Source organism: Rhinatrema bivittatum, chromosome 11 (genome assembly GCF_901001135.1).
Source record: "Rhinatrema bivittatum chromosome 11, aRhiBiv1.1, whole genome shotgun sequence".
Classification (NCBI taxonomy): domain Eukaryota; kingdom Metazoa; phylum Chordata; class Amphibia; order Gymnophiona; family Rhinatrematidae; genus Rhinatrema; species Rhinatrema bivittatum.
In genome coordinates this window covers 19,420,447-19,436,758 of record NC_042625.1, presented here as the reverse complement: position 1 = coordinate 19,436,758, position 16,312 = coordinate 19,420,447, and the positions used below count along the sequence as shown (strand labels likewise).

General features: G+C 42.4%; 1 protein-coding gene across 3 annotated transcripts in view; it reads left to right on the top strand.

The window, feature by feature from the left end:
* The window catches only part of KIAA1671 (KIAA1671 ortholog), a 471,755-nt gene that overhangs the window by 373,604 nt on the left and 81,839 nt on the right, over positions 1-16,312 (top strand). The window lies entirely within an intron of this gene.

The following is a 16,312-nucleotide window of genomic DNA, read 5'->3' as shown; positions in this document are numbered from 1 at the left end:
GTCCTCACGAAACCCGCCCGCCTCCCCGCGGTGTTGGGTTCGTTTTATTTTTACTTTCTAGGCACTGCCTGTAGCTTTGAATATCAGACTGAAGGGAGACCCCTGCTGGCTGCAGGGTCAGTGCCTTACTGGGCATGCCCAGTAGGGGCCAGTCAAAGTTCTGTTTAAACTTTGACAGAAGTTTTCCGTGGTGGGCTCCATCCTCGATGTCACCCATTTGTGAGGACTAACATCCTGCTGTCCTGTGAGAACACCTGTTACATCAGGTAAGCAACATTTGCTATATTTTTGTCTTTTGCTCTTTCGTCAGTATTCCACTGTTCAGAGACTTTAGTTTCTCAGGCTTTCTATTTTGGTTTTATCTGCATGTTTCTTATTTCTATATTAGGTAAAGATCAGTCTCTGTTTTGCCTGTGTGTGTGTGACTGAAATGCAGTATTTCTGTTTGCATGTAGTTTCTCTGTAGTAGTAGTAGTAGTCCACCTTGTCTGTTATTCCCGTAGGTGAGGTATTAATATTCTAGGGCCTGGTGTAGTATTTTCATTGCTGCTTTTTCATAAGTTTGCTGTTATTTGAATCCTGAGAGTCAGTGCTGTGACTGTATGGCAAGGTTCTAGATGTCTCTTTCTTTGCAGGAGTTTCCGTTACTTCACTAAATATCAGTGGAGGGTTTTTTTTTGCTGAGGTGACACCAGATTTTGAATTTTTTTTTTCATGTTAGTTGTAATGTGAATTGTCCTAGCTCTGGACTGCACCTGTTCTGATGATTAATTATATTTTATTGTATTTATGAAGATTTTTGGCTTTCTACAAAAATGGTTCATGAAAGAATACATTAATTTGTTTTATTACATGATTGGATCTGATTGTTTTCTTTGCTTTTACATGATTTACTTGTGCATTTATAAACTGCAATAAATATGAAATCTGATTAATAAGGAATTTTTGATGCTGGTAAGTGCTTGAAATGAGGTAAATTATTTTAAAGTTTCATACATGATACACATTGGCTGTTGCAAATTACTTAGAAAGCCATTGCATGGTGCAGTATATGGCATTATTTATCAAAAAGCAAACATCTAGTAGGTCTCAGACCTGCATGCCTAAAGCCCACCCATGTTAACCTTGTGCCCACCCAAAAAAAATCAATTCTGGCTACGCCACTGCTCCCAAGGAATCCAGAAGGTGAAACAATAATTACAGAATCCTACTTCCTTGCTGAACTGCACTGCATGAACAGGTGTTCATGCAGTGCATCAGCCATCTGGAACTGCAATAACATGTCACCCAGCAAAGTGCTCTCAGCATCACTATGAGTTACATTGCAGCAGCTAATCATTTGTATCCGTACTTAGGTTCCAGGTTAATTTTCATTTTACTGTTTTAGCCAAAAAAAAATATTGAGAGATTTCCATTCATTTTCAAGTTTTTATTGTAAAAGGCAAGTATGGTGAATTAAACTCAGTTTTGCAGAATGTTTAAGGTTCTATTGTATAATCTTAGACTACTGAACCTTCATTTAATGAAGTTACAACTCCTAATACCTGTGCTCAGCTATGGACATGAATCTGCAGAATGTTTCACCGCATTGTTTTGGCTGCATTTTCCTGCCAGTCTGAAACCAGTAGAGAATATGAGTATCTTAGGATCCTTTAACATGTACAAGTTAAGATTTATTTTTTTAACATTTTTTGAGACTGTTTTATGTATTTCTCTGCGAGTCCTGAATTCCCATTACAAAGTAACATAAAAAAATGGCAGATAAAGACCCAAATGGTCCATCCAATCTGCCTAGCAAGTTACCTAGGTAGTAATTGCTGCTCCAGGTAAGTCCCCACCCCATGCCTTCTTTTAAGGTTGGTAACTACCACTCTGTGCTGGTTGCTCCTGTGCCTTCTGTTAAGGGTAGAAACTACCAGTCCGTGCAGGTTGCTCCTGTACCTTCTGTTAAGGGTAGTAACTACCACTCTGTGCAGGTTGCGCCTGTGCCTTCTGTTAAGGGTAGTAACTACCACTCTATGCAGGTTACCCCCATGTATCTATTAAGGGTAGAAACTACCACTCTGTGCAGGTTGCTCCTGTACCTTCTGTTAAGGGTAGTAACTACCACTCTGTGCAGGTTGCTCCTGTACCTTCTGTTAAGGGTAGAAACTACCACTCTGTGCAGGTTGCTCCTGTGCCTTCTTTTAAGGGTAGTAACTGCCACTCTGTGCAGGTTTACCCCCATGTATCTGTTGAGGGTAGTAGCTACCACTCTGTGCAGGTTACCACCATGTATCTGTTAAGGGTAGTAACTGCCACTCTGTGCAGGTTACCCCCATGTATCTGTTGAGGGTAGTAGCTACCACTCTGTGCAGGTTGCTCCTGTGCCTTTTGTTAAGGGTAGTAACTGCCACTCTGTGCAGGTTACCCCCATTTATCTGTTGAGGGTAGTAGCTACCACTCTGTGCAGGTTGCTCCTGTGCCTTCTGTTAAGGGTAGTAACTGCCACTCTGTGCAGGTTACCCCCATGTATCTGTTGAGGGTAGTAGCTACCACTCTGTGCAGGTTACCACCATGTATCTGTTAAGGGTAGTAACTGCCACTCTGTGCAGGTTACCCCCATGTATCTGTTGAGGGTAATAGCTACCACTCTGTGCAGGTTGCTCCTGTGCCTTCTGTTAAGGGTAGTAACTGCCACTCTGTGCCGGTTACCTCCATGTATCTGTTGAGGGTAGTAACTGTTGTTCTGTACAGGTTACCCCCAAGTCTTCTATTAAGGATAGTACTGCCACTCCATGCAGGTTACCCCCTTTCAGAAATGTTACATCTAAAAATTACCATAGGTTACTCCTTTGCTTCATTTCCAGCCTTCAGCCACTAGGGATCCTCTGTTTATCCAATGCCCTTTTGAATGTTACTGTTTTTGTCTTCACCACCTCTTCTGGGAGAGCATTTCATGTATCCAGCACTCTTTCCATGAAGAAATATTTCCTGATGTTTGTAAATCTACCCCCTTGGAGTTTCAAATCATGTCTCCTAGTTCTACGGCTTCCTTTCCATCAGAATAGGTTTGATTATTGTGCAGCGTTTATATCTTAAAGATCTGTATCATATTTCCCCTGTCTCTCCTCTTCTATAGGGTCTACATATTAAGGTATTTGCTTATGCTGCTGGGAAGCAGCAAAACTGCAGAATTTCTGCTTTTGCACATTTATACATAACCTTATTGAAAATAGTACATACTTTAAAAAACAATGAATAAAATGGAAACTTCATTATGTAGAAAAGTGCCTTATCTCTGGGAATAGGGAAATACCTATAGTACCTGAATGTAATCCACTTTGAAGCTCTGTGAAAAGTGCAATATAAATCAAAGTAAAAAAAAATATTAATAATGAGAAAATGTCATTTATTTATTGTTACTGTATTTAGATATTTTATATACCGCCGTTCCATGTGTAGATCACAGTGGTTTACAAAGTGACATTCATAGTTATAATTCAACAAATAATTGGTTACAGGGGTAATAGTCATAGACATGCATTGATATCTAGTCAAGTGAAAGTTTCTAATACATATTTATATTTGATCTAGTACATTAGGCAATGAATACGGGAAGTCACGAACGGTGAAGGATAGAGGAAGAATAGCAATGAACAGTGCAAATATACAGGACAGGACATAGTCAATGAGTTTTGTGTATACCTAGGAACCTTCATTTTCAGGTTTTATTTTTTTAATTTTCCTAGGAATTTCAGGATTAATTTTGACAAGAACAAAAACAGGAAAAAGTTAGTGGAAAATGAGACTGATTTTTCTGGGTAAATATCTGAGATTTTGGTGGCTAGAAGCCAGGACAATAAACGAATATTAAGGTTCCCGCGCTCTGCAGCACTGCACTTCTTTGTTGTGGGTCTAGAGAACCTGTCAGGAAGCACTTCTGCTGAGCGTGCCCACTTCAAATGCCGCATTGACGGTACCAAGCAGCAGGCACGTTGGCTGCTTGATGGAAGGGGGGATGGGACATGAAACAGCATATTAGTGGCACTGGTGGGCGGCGGGACTTCAAATACTGCAGATGTTTTGTCCCGCACTGGCTTCCAGAAGTTGCTGAAGGCCTTGAGACACTGCATCTACAGCTCTAGAGCTGCTCTTTAATTATCCTAAAATTAGGGTGAAAAATCAGTTTAAACCAATTGCTACTTTAGGAAAAATCCAAGAATTTATGGGTGAAAATCAGTTTAAACTGAAAATGAAGTACCCTATGTATATCCCAAATAGAGTAACAATGGGAAAACAATTGATAGGTAGAAAAAATTCAGTTTAACAAATAAAATTGGTGGGTGGGAGTGAGGGGGTGTCAGGACACAGTATAAATTTGGGTCTGAATATGGCAGTAGTGTTACAGCAGTGTTACTTGAACAAGTTGCATGATCAGTAACACTGGGCTGGAATAAGGCAGGAAACTTAATAACGGAAGATGTTTGGTGAGCAAAATAGAACTTTCTCTGAAATGTTCATCACTGGGAAAGAAAACGTTTAATGCATGAATGGTTTTACAAAGAAAATGGATTTAGTGTAAACAGGTTAATCATGACAGAAGGCTGAACCTTTATTGATCCATTCGGAACTGAGATCAGTAAATACACTAATTCCTAATTGCTTGCTGGATGGGCTGTTGTGTATACAAATCTGTAATTGTTGAAACTGTGATGTGTGCAGTACAGTAGCAAAATATCAAACTTCATTTTTTTAACCAAAATATTAACCTATTAGATGATGGCAGACAAAGACCAATTTGCCCACCTATTCTATCCATTTATAGAAGTATACATTAAGGATATATCCCAGCTTCCAGTCTGGCCTTCGTTATTAATTCTTTACCATTCTAGGGCCTTATTTTCCAATATCGCATTGGTAACGCATTAGGGGGCGTTACCAATGCAAATGAGGCTTCTTTCGTGCAGTGGGGAAACATCGTGTGCGGCGATGTTTTCGCCATTCGCGAAAACATTAGCGCCGCACACGATGTTTTCCCACTGCACGATGATTCTTTCAGTCTTTTATCGCGGTGCACGATAATTGCCGGTTTCTTTTATCGCGGTGCACGATATTGAGAGAGAGAGAGAGAGAGAGAGAGAGAGAGAGAGAGACTTACTATAGTGCCTATGCCCTACATAGGTATTTTAACCCCTATGGGAGGGCCACCTACTAACTCGGGGTGGGGATTAGGTATGAGCGTCGGGGGTTGGGGGCCACTTTCGCATTCCACATGAGACCTACGGACAGAACAGTGGTTTCTAGTGCAGATTTGCTGGCTGTCGGAGTGAGGACGCTCACTCCAAGAAGTGGTTTGGGCAACGTTCTCTCTACCTAGCTTGATGGACACTCTACCTGGGCAACAACATGCTAGGTGGAGAGAATGTTGGCCAAATCTCCGCTTGGAGTGAGCGTCCTCACTCCGACGGCCAGCAAATCTGCACTAGAGACCACTGTTCAGTCCGTAGGTCTCATGTGGAATGCGAAAGTGGCCCCCAACCCCCGACGCTCATACCTAATCCCCACCCCGAGTTAGTAGGTGGCCCTCCCATAGGGGTTAAAATACCTATGTAGGGCATAGGCACTATAGTAAGTCTCTCTCTCTCTCTCTCTCTCTCTCTCTCTCTCTCTCTCTCTCTCTCTCTCTCTCTCAGCCTGTCTGGGACTATCGTGGATGGCGGTAATCCTTTTCAGGCCTGTAACGCAGTCCATAACGCGAGGTTGGAGTTGTAGTTATTAGCCGCGATAACACTGCGGCTGTTTCGCCGCACACGATACACAGGTTCCCGCTTTACATATGCTCCGCCCCCTGACTACCAAATGACTAATTTGCATTCGCAAATCGCGTTAACAGCTGTTAACGCGATTTGCGAATTTATCGCATGCGGTAAAGTGCTTGGAAAATGAGGCCCCTAGTTTAATGAGCTAACGTACTTAATCCAGCACCGCACTGTACCCACTCCCTCCATCAAAATTTGTAGAAATCTAAAGAACTGCCAAAGCTAGTGAGTCTGTTGTCCGAACATCCAGCTTCTTAGGTCCAAATAAAATTTTTCTTTTCTGGACTAAATGTCTGAGACACTTTTTAATGTTCCAGTCAGACATACTATTATTATTAGAGTTTCCATGTGTGAGAGAGACTAAAAATGGCCTCCTCTGCTTTAACCTCACCCCGAGCCTGTCCCCTGTACACACATACATTGCTCTTTAGTCTCCTTTCATACCCCCTGCCTTTGTCACCTTGAGATGTGAAAATTTTCAGTAGGAAAGAAAACATTTTTTTAACGTATATTTGTAAAACTTTTGTGGGCTTTGATAAAGCCAGATGACTGTGACATCTGCATTTTCTTGATGCTTGGAGCAGACTATGCTACCTGTAACCACTGAGGAGCGATGTTTTATACTGCTGGAGAAGTATTTTGACTTGGCAAACACAGAAAGTAGGGAAGCTTGACATGCTTTCATACTTCTAGACATGTAGTCTTACCTTTTGCATCATTACATAGCAAAGCGTAACTGAAAACAGTTTTAGACTTCACATTTTAAGTAATGCTTTAAATTTCATTTACTGATGGTATATATGATCTGAAACAGAAGGGTGTCATGTAACCATACCTCATTCATCATTAACTTTACTGCAAGTTAATTTGCTGTGTGATTTAGGGACCTTTTCCCTTGCTGAATTAATGACAACACTTCTGTGTCATTGCATGGAATTTTACTAGACATATCTACTAATAGAGAATATTGACTGTTCAATTATGAGTTATGATGCAAAATGATGTAGTATTCAATATCCAGGTGTGAGAGACCAGCCCATCAATCAATCCATTGTGTCTCACTTAGACACCAAGATGAGCATTCAGAATATACTTAAGGTCTTCATGTAGTGCCTCAAAAGGGAATCAGCAGCAGTTCTGTCTTGTGTGTATTATATTCCTACCATTATGCCCCTTCTCTAGATCTCCATTGCTTTACACAGTCATGGGATGTTGGAAAGTCATTCAGTTGGAATTATGGCTGTTGTAAGCTTTTATTGACTCTTTTTGGCTTACCCTTTATTTGGTTATTCTGGGCTGCCAGATGTCTGTTGTGGATCAGGCCAGTTTTTTTGGTTGCCAGGTATCTATCACAGGCTGATTTGTTTGAGCTTGGCTTCTATGGTTTGATTGACTTGCAGTTTGACTGCATCCTGGCCATCATGCAGATTTCACATGCACTTCCACATAGAACTCTTTTTTTGAGAACCATTTTGAGAAAAGATCACAATTTTATTATTTTAAAGATTTCCACTGCATACTGTGCTGTGCATGCAGTGGAAACCCTTAAAATGTTTTGGTACCCTTTATTTTAAGAGCTAAAAGTCATTTGGATACATTTCTTAAATGTTGTGAGCAGATATGAACAGTTTTTACAGATGTTTAATCAGAAGCAAACTTCTCTCACTAATAACAATATCCAAACACAGAGAGGAAAAATCAAATTTCACCACCACTAAAAAATTATTTCCCTAATGAGGACAATGTCATCAGCCTATTTAGTGCTATACTTTTAATCCACTGTCTCTTGCCACGCAATGGGCCGCAAACAGCATCAGCTGCTTAAAAGCACTGTATTGTAATTACTTGATGTTGTACCCCAACCATTAACCACCCCTTTAACTAGATCACAATCCCAAATTCATATCCAAACAACAATTATTTTTATTTTTCTTAAACTGACATATTTAATATTTAAAAAATACTTAGCTCCCACTGTAGAGTTCTAAACACTGCCCCAACATGGACCATGTTTCGGCTGTCTCCAGCCTTCATCAGGGGACACTTCGTATCAACATGCAATCCGGACGCCTCTTTTACCCATATCTCTTAACCTAAAATAAAAATACTATTAAAAACATTCCCACCACAAACACCCACACCATTTGTATTATATATCGTATATAACCCACTACCAATTATATGACTTACCTTAATATCCACAACTAGACTCCTCAATGAACAGTCACAAAAGTTCTTCTTTGTACACTCTTATGGACGCCACGGCGTTCCACACCCACTCCTTATCGTATTCCTTCTCTCTCTACAATGGCACCTTAGCGTTCAAACCCCCTTCATTTCCTCCTAGCCTATATCTCCACTTCCCTCCCCGGAAGTCAGATCTGTCAATCACAGCTATAATTGCCAATGCAACCACATCAAAGGAACCAGACTCAAAACACAGACCAGTCTATTTCCTTGTTTCTACAGATGCCAGGATCAGAGCTAGTAACCAGCGTAGAAATGAAATTAGTTTTATTTTTAAAACGTTTTGTTTCTAAGGATGTTTCTTTCATTGAAATAGCATGCAGAATAAGATTTTTTGGTCCAGTATTTGTGTGTACTTGCATGTTAGTATGCAGTCTTGCATTAACAGCATCCAAAAATAGGGTTTGTAATCATTTGTAAGCTCCTAAATATGCCTTGCATCAGATCTATCCCAAACTCTTACAAAAAGCTCCTGCATAGGAATGTGTGGGTCAGTGGTCTGCACTGAAATGGCAGCAAGTCACCAATAGACCACAGGGTTTGAAATGTAAAATGGGGAAATGTCAGTGATGCATATTGACTTGTTCTTTTAGATGATGCCTCTGGGTGGTTGTTTTTTTTTTGTTTGTTTTTTTTGAAAGTACCTGGGAGTTCTGACCAAACTGCCTATGATGTACAACAAGCTTTACAACTGTTTTGCATCAGTGTTAGCATGTAAAATGAATGCACCAGCGGTTATGTACATGCCAGTGTATCACACTTTTCTATGGCTAAATACACCCTGGTGTGCCAAAACCACCTTCCCATTTGTGCTGGTATTTTCCAATGAGCTCTTGGCAAGAACAGGGATTATACACTACTGCCAACGTTTTCATTGACAGATTTCACCACTGCTGAAATTTTGTATAGTAACCATCACGTGTTCATTTACTCGCTAATATGAGCATGCTATTATAAGGCTCAAGTTCTTCACCTGTGCTGTAATAACAGACCCAGATGTCTGAATATGAAAGCTTGTTAAAATAGTGCCCTGCAGCAAGAAAACAAGCAGTTGAATGGGACCTAGAGACTATTTCCCAGATATAGCATGTGGAATGTGATCTGTTCTTTACATTTGAAAACCAAAAGCTCTTGGTGAAAATTAGATCTCACCTTTAAATTTACTTTCCTAGCGTGTAGCCAGGTGGAGTCAGGACCAATGGGTTTATATGTTCCCTTGCTAGCAGATGGAAACAGAGTCAGGTTTCAAAGCTTGCCATCACCCTAGATACATCCCTGCAGTGACCTCAGTCTCCTAGCAGATGTGGATGTGCTTTCCCTATAGGGATCACTGTACCCTTTAGAAGAAGAAATTCTACTTTTAAATTGGAGAAAGATTGAGCCCCGCTCTCCTGTGGTGATACCTAAAGGTCCCTCCTCCAATTGAGAATTCCTGAGGTAATTTCAGAGGTGTGCCTTGGTCCAGTAGTCTGTTCCCGGCGTAGACTTTGCTGCTAAGCAGCTGAAAGGCAGCGAGTGCAGGAAGCCAAGCATGGCGATAACAGCCAAAACCCTCTCCCCCTTCAGCCAGAGAATGTCTCTGTACTCGGCCAATAAGCACTGAGCCCAGGTAAGTAAAAAAACAAAAACAAAAAAAACAGGAAGAGGATTCCTCCTGATTCAGAGACATTGGAGGTGTTTCGGTAAGACTTCTTCCAGTCTCCTTGCTCGGTGCGCAGTACCGACGACATTCCCGATCCCGTCCATAATGGCCCTGGCAGCAAAGAAACACAAGTGTCATTCTCTCTGCACTGCTTGTCATATTAGGGCTATACCCTCTGACCTGGATTCTTACTTATGTCAGCACTGTGAGGAGACCCAGGGAGATTTGGCCTCCCCAGACTTTAATAAGCCTGGCTGCTCTCAATCAGAGGATGGGTCAGCCACACCCTTAACCTGAAGTACCCCAGATCTGAGAAATCCCGGGGCTGGGTCTTCCATGGGAGAGGGAAATCCAGTGACAGCTACCCCAGCACTTCCTGGGCTAGACATGGACCTGGCTGTTTTCTCTTGGGTGGAATTTTTTCAAGGCCTTCAAACCTTCATACAGGTGCAGTGTGCTGTTTGGAAGGAACCCCAGCCAGTAAGGCCTCCCTCTCCCAGCACTATCGGCAGGCCTCGAGACATGCCTCACCTGGCAGGGACCCGGACAGCACAGACGAAGAAGGGGATCCAGATTCCTTGGAAGTTGGGGAAATCCCACTGGTTTTAGAACCATATTGGACCAATTTGCAATTTTTCCATACAGATGAATTGCCGGCCCTGGTTTCTCAGACCCTGAAGATGCTGGGAGTTCCTGAAGTGAACTGTGACAGAACCAAAAAAGAATCCCATTCTTGTCTCTCTATGGAAAGCCTCTTGCTATTTTCCAGTACTGGAAGCCATCCAAGAGTTGATTGACCTGGAATGGGATGCTCCTGAAGCGAGTTTTAAAGGTAGATGAGGATTAGAAACTCTGTGTTTTGGTCTGCGCTGTTTCGAAGGGAACTACTATCTCAATGGAGGGAGGAGCGGCCTTGAAGAATGCACACGATAGGCGGATGGAGTCCATCCTTAAGCCTTTAATGTAATAGCAATGACCTTACAGATTGCTTCTTGCTGTGCACTGGTAGCTCGTTTGTGCCTGCTCCTCTCTCAGGAGGTGGATGACTCGGGCGAATTCCAGAGAGGTTATGGAATCTGCTGATGCCTTTTTAGCTGACATGGGCTCTGACCTGGTCCATAGCTTGGCTAGAGGAGTGGCCTCAGTGGTATCAGCTAGAAGACAGCTATGGTTGCGAAATTGGTCAGCAGACGCAACCTTTAAGGTAAACCTCACAAAGATTCCCTTTAAGGGATCACTGCTCTTCAGAAACAAATTGGAAAAGCTGGCCAGTAAATGGGGTGAATCTCCAGTACCTTGGCTACCAGAAGATAAGAGAAAGCAGTTATAGCGCCCCTCGCCCATGAGGGATTGATCCAGGGGCTCCCAATGCTTTTGGCCCTACAGAAACTCGTCATTTCAGAAGTCTCAGTCCTTTGGGAGGTCTCAGTCCTTTCTGAGTTGACAGCCCAAGAGAGGGGCAGGTTCAGGCTTAGGTTCATCCTGAACCCCCCAATTAAGTTTTGCCAACCCGCCCTCGGAATATGGAGTCAGCTATTTCTCTTCTACCAGCTCGTAGAAGAGGAACAGTTTGTGTGCTTAATGGAGGTACTAAATTTCATCAGCTCGTGTGCTTAATGGAGGTACTAAATTTGATCACATCACTCTGATACTGATATATTCTGAATTTGATGATTAACCAATGTAAATCTATTATAAGGTTCTTTGCATAATTCATAAATCACTATACAATCAATCAGTTGAATGGCTAAAGGCAGTTTTACATATTCATACCCCTCAGCGAAATTTAAGATCAGCTAATAAACGTCTTTTGTCTATTCCATCTGTGAAATCAGCGCATTTATCTAGAGATAGAGCTTTATCGATAGCAGGACCTAAACTATGGAATTCTATTCCAAATTATCAAAATTTTAAAAAAGGAGTTAAAAACTTGGCTTTTCAGGCAGGTGTTTGGAGAGGAAATATATCGATAATAAGTGATGAATGACCATTGATTTATTATTTTATTTGTATATTTTAATATTTTTTGTACTTGTTTTTATTGATTTTTAAGAATGTGAATAATTGTTTTCTTTTAAATGTAAGTTTTATGTTTATATTATCTTACTGCTTTTGTTTTATTGTAAACCGGTATGATTATATTCAGAATATCAGTATATAAATGTTATAAATAAAATTATAAATCAATGCCAGCATTGGGTTGAGATCACTTCGGACAAATGGGTACTGGATGTCATGTGAGAAGGATACGTGCTGGAATTTCGCAGCACTCCTCGGGACATATTCATGATGTCTCCTTGCCACTCCTAGCAAACAAGAAGGCAGTGGGGTCCACTTTGGTAAGGCTCCTCAGGTTGAGGGCTATAATTCCAGTACCTATGCACCAGGAAAATACGGGGTGTTTTTCCATCTATTTCATCGTACCCAAGAAGAAGGGCTGCTTTCGGCCCCCATCCTGGACCTCAAGAGTGTCAACCGACATCTATGAGTAATTCATTTCCGCATGGAAACTCTGCGCTCTGTGATAATGGCCATACAACTGGGAGAGTTCTTAACCTCCCTGGACCTTTCCGAGGCCTACCTTCATATTCCAATCCGACAAGAACATAGCTTCCTGCACTTTGCGGTACTGGGCCACCATTATCAGTTCTGGCCACGGCCCAGCAGAACATTTTCAAAGATTATGATGGTTGTAGCAGCTGCACATAAAAGAAGGAATTCTGCTGCACCTATACTTGGACGACTGGTTGATCCAGGCAAAGTCCATGGAAGACGGTCTCTGGGTGATCAGCATGGTGACTTCCCTGCTTCAGGAACTCAGTTGGGTCGTAAACATGGACAAAAGCAGTCTCAAACCCTCCCATTTCTTGGAATATCTGGGAGTCCGGTTCAACACCAAGCAAGGCAAAGTCTTTCTCCTGTCCACTTGGATAAGGAAGTTGATGTCCCAAGTGTGTCGGTTGATGAACATGATACGCCCTATGGTGTGGAGCTATCTTCAGGTCCTCTGCTTGATGGCATCAACCCTGGAGGTAGTACCATGGGTGAGGGCACACATGCAACCACTTCAACATTTCCTGCTGTTACGTTGGAACCCGCTGCCTCAAGACTACTTGATTCACCTCCACCTACCGATGGAAGTTTGCTCCAGTGGTGGCTGCAGGAAGCTCACCTGGGCAAGGGTATAACCCAGTCCCCACCGAACTGACTGGTCCTCATGACAGATGCGAGCCTCCAGGGCTAGGGAGCTCACTGTCAGGAACTGACAGCCCAGGGCCATTGGACCAAGGAAGCACTCTGGAACATGAACCTCCTGGAAGCCTAGGCAGTCAGATTGGAATGGCTACAATTCAGCCACATACTCCAGGGTCAAGCAGTCCGCGTAATGTCAGACAATGCAACAAGGTAGCCTACATCAACCGCCAGGGGGGAAACCAAGAGCCAGCAAGTGTCACAGGAGATAGATCTTCTTATGGAATGGGCGGAAACACATCTACAGATGATCTCGGCCTCCCACATCACAGGAAAAGACAACATCAAAGCAGATTTTTAAAGCTGGGAGAATCTGGATCCAGGAGAATAGGTGTTCTCGGCCAAAGCCTTTCAGCTGGTGGTAGATCACTGGGGCTTCCTGACCATCTATCTGCTGGCTGCATCTCACAATCCGAAGATTCCCAGATTCTTCAGTTGCAGAAGAGATCAGTGGGCCCTGGGGATCGAGGATCTTGTTCAGACCTGGCTGGAAGAGGACTTGCTATACGCCTTCTTGCCATGGCCGCTGCTGGGCAGGGTCATTTGCAGAATCGAGTGCCACAGAGGATTAGTCCTACTAGTAGTTCCAGATTGGCCCAGGCATCCATGGTATGCGGACATGCAGAGATTCCTGGTGGAGACTCCCCTGTGCCTCCCACCGCACAGGGACCTGCTTCAGCAGGGTCCGGTCCTTCACGAGTATCCGATTCGATTCTGTCTTGAAGCATGGATATTCGGCAGCAGTAATTGCCACCTTACTCCGCACTCAGAAGTTCTCTACGTTCTTAGAGTATGTGTGAGTCTGGAGAGTATTTGAGTCCTGGTTCGAGGAACATGGTGTTTCCCCTCAGTTGGTCAAAATCCTACTAATTCTGGAATTTTCACAGAATGATTTGAATAAAAATTTGACCCTTAACTCCTTGAAGGGTCCAGGTAGTGGCACTTTCCTGTTTCAGAGGCGAGGTGAATGGAATCTGCCTGCCAGCTCATCCGAACATGGCCCATATTCTGAAAGGGGTAAAGTACCTCTGGCCACTCCTATGGTGGCCTCCCCTATGGTGGCAGGTTCCCTTGTGGAATCTTATTCTAGTATTGGAGTTTTGGGCAGGACCCTCCTTTCGGCCACTGCGCAGTCTTTCCTTGCGCTTATTAATCCTGAAAAGTGTGTTCCTGGTGGCTATATGCTCGGCTCGCCGCATCTTTGAACTACAGGCATTGTCATGTCAGGAATTGTTCCTCCAGATTACTCCAGGAGCATTACATCTTCATACCATTCCATCCTTCTTGCCCAAGGTAGTCTTGGAGTCGTATTTGAATCAGTCCATTTTATTGCCAACCTTAGATAGGCACAAGGATGCGGAAGAATACCGCCTCCTCCACCATTTAAATGTCAGTAGGCTTTTGGTGCGGTATCTGGAAGTTTAAGAACTAGTCTGCAAGATGGGACCGCTTGTTTGTTCTTCACAGTAGAAGGAGGCAGGGCGAACCAGCTTCGTGAGCTACCATAGCTCACTGGATCAAGAAGGTGGTCACGGGAGCCTTTGTGGAGGTGGGAAAGCCATTAATTACCCTTTCAGGTTAAAGCTCATTCCACTAGGGCTCAGGCAGTCTCCTGGGCGGAAACTAGACTGATGTCTTCCGTTGACATCTGCTGGGCAGCGACATGGTCCTCCTTACCTTCTCCAGGTTCTATCGCCTGGACATTCAGGCCTGAGAGGATGCAGCCTTTGTAAGGGTGGTGTTAACCAGACCACGAGCAGCCTCCTGCCCCGATCAGGAGTAGCTTTTGTACATCCCATTGGTCCTGTGTTCATCTGGCTACACACTAGGAAATGGAGAAATTACTTACCTGATAATTTCGTTTTCCTTAGTGTAGACAGATGGACTCAGCATCTCACCCAAAGCTGCCCAAGAATTGTGCCAAGGAATTGCCCATGAAATGAATATCGATGCCAAGAGATTATGGTTAAACAGTCACCCATTCCCTAGATCAGGGCATTTATTATCTGGCTGGGATTCAGCATGCATTTGGTTGAGTACAGTTATGGTGATCCATTTTTTATTCGTTTGTTTTAATCAAGCTTTTCAATACTAGGTCCACAATGGCGTTTGAAGAGAATACTAAAAGGCTGAGGTCACTGCAGGGGTGTATCTAGGGTGAAGTCAGCTTTGAAACCTGATTCAGTCTCTATCTGCTAGCAAGGGAGCATATAACCCATTGGTCCTGAGTCCATCTGTCTACACTAAGGAAAACAAAATTATCAGGTAAGTAATTTCTCGATTTGTTTGCATTTTAGTGGAGGTTTCATTTCTCCCTTTTTTTGTTGATACAACATTTTAGCTAAAATTTCAAGATAATTGTTTTGAAAAACAAAATATTTGGAATTTGAGTTGTCTGTTCCTATGCCCTTGCTCCTTTTCTCTCATGAAAATTTAAACTGATTTTGAAGTGTTTGCTGATTGTTTAAATAGTTTAAAACAAACAAACTGAATAATAACAGACCTGTTTTCTGATAACTGCAAACACATAACAGATTTAAGCTTAATGAGTGTAAGCGCACTATGCCAGGGCCTTATATTGGTTTTATTTCATTAAAGTTCAGGAATCGTGCTTTGAAATGTTTTGTACTTGATGTAAACAAAATGGTTATTGTTTTAAGTATGTATTTTAATACAGAAATATGCCTTTTTCTCCTGAGGTAATAGCACTGATGGAAAATAAAACAAAGGAGAAGGTGGCAATTCAAAGGGGTTATTTCTCGTAGAAACAAAGTCCTGTAGTTATTCTGTTTAGAAGACTCAGGAAAATAAATTACATGAAAAGACCGCCCCCACACTGCAAAATGTGAATGCTTGTTCTCACTTTGTCAGATAAATGCAAGAAGGAGTTGATGTGTGTCTGCATGTAGCAGAGAATTTACAGTAGCATTTCCAGCTTCAATGGATGACTCAGGCCCGCTGGGAAATAGAATGCACTGCAATGCTGTAGTTTTGGATTGCAATTTTATAGCTGGAAATTTTCATTGGCATACGTTTTCAACAGATGTGATTTGAAAATCCAAGGTTACATTAGGGATGGCAAATAACTATTTCCCCTGCAGAAAAATTCATCTGTTTTTATAGCACCTTTCCACTTGAATTCCTTCTGCTGTTCTTCCATCAGCCCTCTCTGTACATCAGACATTACTCCATCCTGGATTGTCTTTTGAAGTTCCATATATATCCACAGTAATGGCAGGCCAGATTTCTTTCATAGAAACATAGACTTTGCTGTTCTGCCTTTTTTTTTCACCTAATCTGTTGTGTACCATAGACTACTTGAATTACAGGGTTTCTCTGTACATATGCCATACTTTCTTAAATTCTGATA